This window comes from Malurus melanocephalus, unplaced genomic scaffold (assembly GCF_030028575.1).
Source record: "Malurus melanocephalus ecotype Western Australia unplaced genomic scaffold, MMel_1.1 scaffold_540, whole genome shotgun sequence".
Taxonomy (NCBI): Eukaryota; Metazoa; Chordata; class Aves; order Passeriformes; family Maluridae; genus Malurus; species Malurus melanocephalus.
Window position 1 is genome coordinate 249,218 of NW_026623772.1, and position 4,451 is coordinate 253,668.

Genomic DNA, 4,451 nt, shown 5'->3' on the forward strand with positions numbered 1-4,451 from the left:
TGGATGGAATTCTCCACAGATGGATGGATGAAGGGATGAGTGGACAGACTGGCTAGAGAACACGTGTGGCATTTTGGGCACATTTCCTCTGTTCATAGCCACCCCTCCTGCCCTCCCTCTCCCCCTTCCCTTWACATGTTTGGGCTCAGGCCTGGCAGGGCCCCCTTGCTCTGCTGGCAGTGAGGAGGCTCCGCTTCCCTGCAGGATCGCTGCTTGGACCATCTGTCCCATATCAGGCTGGGCATGTTCCCTCCCTGCTGCTGCTTCTCTCAGGAAGAGAAGTTAGTGAAGATTTATCACAGCACTAAACCTCAAATTGAGCACATTTGAAAGAAGAACAATTTATTCATCAAAAATATAGCTTTGTTTTATCTGCAATTATTCTCAAGTTAAGGCTCAATTCAGCAAGCATTTGGCTGAATAAACAGCAACTTTTTATGTCTAAACTGTCCAATTTTGACATTTCATCAYACAAACAAATGCAGGAGGACACAGTCCTCCCAAAGATCATTTGGAAAGTTCTCWGGATACCTTTTTATTCCAAAGTGCTGGTCTGGGGTGGTAGGATGGAGGCAGTTCTTCCACACTTTGACCGGTATGGAAGGACCACTTGGGTCCTGTGGGGCAAGGCCATCACCAACAACAGTTCATTGGTTTTGAAATTAAAGGAGAGAATCAAAAAAAATGACAGGTGGCTGCACAAACATGAACAGAACAAACTCATGGGGATGTTTYTCCACCAGCAGCATCCCTCAGAAGGACATCCCAAGGTAAAAATCAGAAATACAGGACTGGTAGAAGTTACTAAAAGATAGTATATGAAGTGCACAGAAGCTAAACTTCCTGCTGCAGAGGAGCCACAGGACAACAGTAAAAGGCCAATATTGCTGCATCAGGAGCGCTTTAGTGTCCTGAAAATCAAAAAGGAATCCTATAAAAATGGGAATGAGGGTATAAGAATAAGTGTAAAGGGAAAGCTCAAGCGCATGGGGGTGGAACAAGAAAGGGTAAGGAGCAGAGTTACAGCCAGTGAGGGGCATAAAAGGCAACAAAGTAAGTTCCAGAAATACACTAGAAGTGCAATGAAGAGAAAAAAAAAGAGTCAGCATTCATGTCTTGYGATGGAAAGAGCCAAAGGGATGACACAAACAGTGACTTCCTCGCCGTGGCTGCACAGCRCAAGGCTGTAACCAGTGCCCAGAGCCATCACCATTGGTGAGATAAGCTCAGGGAATCAAGAAGTCAAGGGTCAAGATAAAACATTCTGGAAAATGTGAGCAACCTCTGAACAATTAGCAGCAGATTTTGAAGGCTTAGGGGATCCTGGGGAAGTGCAAAAAAGACATATTTTCTGTGAAAAATAAAACTGTATAAATAAAGGAAATTCGGAGTTTGGGCTGTTACAGCTGATCCAGACTGGCTTCAGTTCCTCAAAGAATTTTGAAACAAATTATTGAACTATCCATTTGTAAATACCAAKAATGTGATAAAAATAAAGGATAAAAACCAGCCACCACAACTTTACCAGGAACAAATGATGTCAGGGTGATCTAATTTCCCTCCTTGCCAGGGTGTTTGGTCTASTGGAGGAAGAAAGGATGGATGTGATCCACTAGGCAAAGCCTCTGGTGCGTCCCCAGGACCAGGCAGGGAAGTACAGTCTGAGTGAAAACATGGGAGATGGCTAAAACTGAGAGCAGTAGGTGTTCAAAGCAAAGCTGGGGGGCCGAGAGCAGGGGCCAGGGGGGTGACAGGTCCATCCTGGGTGGTCTGGATGCCTTTTATTTTCCTGCAGCATGACTGGTGGGCATATCCGAATGCAGGGGAAATACCACTGTGGATTCCCGAGACACCAGGCACCCACAACCCCAACAGACACTCAGTGGTGCCAAGTTTCCTTTGGGAAGGAGGACAGAAGTTTCTTCTAAASATCTGCAAGTTAAAGCAATTCCTCTTAAATGGACATTTCAGGCGATGGGAGGTGCATGGCTATGTGTAAAGCCCTGTTGAGTAGATATGGATATAGATCCAGATATAGATAGAGATATAAATATACAGATACAGATATAGATACAAATATAGATTAAATAGATTAGATATAGATATATAGATATAGATATAGATATAGATATAGATGAAGATATATATTAGATAGATACATATTGGATGAAAATAATCCATTATTCTTATTTAATTCTGGTTCATGCACTAAATTAAAAGTTCTGTTCTTCCTGCAGCCGCACTCTGGAGTCTCCTGGCTGTTGAGCAGTGACCAGCAGCAGTGTCAGCTCTGTCCCTCAGCCCTGGGGCCGCACGAGGGCAGCCTCAGGCAGCTGCCCTGCTGCAGAGAGGGGTGATGCTGCTGCAGGATGCAGCTCCAGTGCAAACCAGCTCAGCACACGCCACCAGGAACCATCCCCCAGCCCAGAGAGGTGTGAGCTCCAGCCCCACCTCCTCATCTGGGCAGACACTTCCAGAAGAGCGCCTCAAATGCTCCTCTCTGGGCAGCCCTAAACAACAAAAAATGTTTTAATCCACCCTACCACTTTTGCTTTCCTCCTTTTTTTTCTGCCAAGACCAGACAAAATACCCCGTTCTGAGAATAAAATAGTGCAGAAAACCAAAATGACACAATCTTGGAGTTCAGCGTCATGCACAGTCCCTCAGTGTGAAGAGGTTTGACAGTTTGTACTTGGAGGAAGGTGTGATGCTGCAATGTTTCTTTGGAGAGGAAAAAAAAAAAAAGAAAAAGAAAGAAAAAAGGATGGTTTTTATTTTTAGAAGTTTTAGCAGCCAAATTGTTGTCAGGCCGTCTGTGCTCTGCTGAGCAACACACAGTGTCAGGCTCAGCCAAGAAGAGCTTTCTCACAGAGCAAAATGTCATGATAAAACCAGGTTTCATCACAATCCCAACACCCTTTTTGGAAGAAAATGGCCAAATTTTGGACAAATCGTGTCTTGTTTATCATATTTGTTTGTTTCCATTATCCACCTATGGCTGGAGAAATATGAGWCTGGGCCTGAAGTGCTGTTTTATTTGGGAACATGCCACATTTCCCTTTGGTGTCCTCTGGTGATACTGGACAGCTAAAAGAGGTCTGGGACTTTAGTTCTCATCCATCTCCCACCACCACCCAGCTCGTCCCTCTTCTGCTGTGCCTCCTCTACARTTAGAGAAGCTTTAAAAAGAAAACAAAACTGGATTATTATTTCTCATTGTTCTCTGGCCTTGGACATTAGCCCCATCTTTCCAGWGCTCGACACTCTCATGACAGACTCACAGCACTGGAGATGGCCYGTGCCACCCCTGCCCAGGCAGGATTAGCTAAAGCCGGATTCCCKGGGCTATAGGCACACAACTGTTGGATATGTCCAAGGGTGGGGAGCACCGCTCCTCTCATGGGAGCTTTACGCATCCTCACAGCTCTTCCCTGGCCTCAGCCCAGTACCCAGCGTCTGCCTGGTCCTGGGGGGCACAGCAGGGTGCAACACTCCAGATGCCACCACTCCTGTCTGTAAAACCCATCGGTTCCCCAGCAATTCCCGGCACCAGAGAGCCAGCCTGTGGGAGCTGTGCCTGCCCTGGACAGACACAACCACGACTGTASCCACCCTGTCCAGTTGTGACAAGGGTCAGGCTGGCAGATTGGCACACTGCAGAGTGGCCAAGGAGACTCCAGAGCCTGGGCAGCCTGGGCCAGCCCCAGGGTGGTCCTGGGGGTGCCAGGGGGGAGCAGGCACAGGCAGGGGCTGTGGGAATTCTGCTGAGCCCATCCTTGACACCAACACCCAGGCATGCCCCAGGGAGGATTTGTTCCTTCAGGATCCTCATAAATGCCCAGTCAGCATGTGATGAATGCTCTGGGAGCTCCTCCCAGCATCTCTCTACAGCAGCTCCCAGGAGCAGCAATAAAACTCTATTGCCCCTTGGGCCAGGATGAGGTGTATGGGGGACAGCCTGGAAAGGAGCCGTTTTGGGSATCCCTGCACCAGCCAGGCTTCCTGGGGCCAGAGCAGGGACAGGGCTGATGGACCCACCTTGGCCTGGCTGGACACACACACTCCCTTCCCCCTGCCACCCTCTGCACATGTGTGCACCCCACCAAACACACCCAGCCCTTCCAGTGAACACACCCAGCCCTTCCAGTGAACACACCCAGCCCTTCCAGTGAACACACCCAGCCCTTCCGAAACCCAGTGAACACACTCAGCCCTTCCAATGAACACACTCAGCCCTTCCAATGAACACACCCAGCCCTTCCAATGAACACACCCAGCCCCCAATGAACACACCCAGCCTTTCAAAACCCAATGAACACACCCAGTCCTTCCAGTGAACACACCCAGACCTTCCAATGAACACACCCAGCCCTTCCAGCACCCAATGAACACACGCAGCCCTTTCCTGCCCGAATCCCGCTGTCATGCTCCTCCAGGGATACAGACGTGCT

The 4,451-nt window shown here is 48.5% G+C and overlaps 1 protein-coding gene across 1 annotated transcript in view; it reads left to right on the top strand.

The window, feature by feature from the left end:
* PRODH (proline dehydrogenase 1) overlaps positions 1 to 4,451 on the top strand; it is a 29,382-nt gene that overhangs the window by 3,198 nt on the left and 21,733 nt on the right. The gene's annotated exons all lie outside the window — the stretch shown is intronic.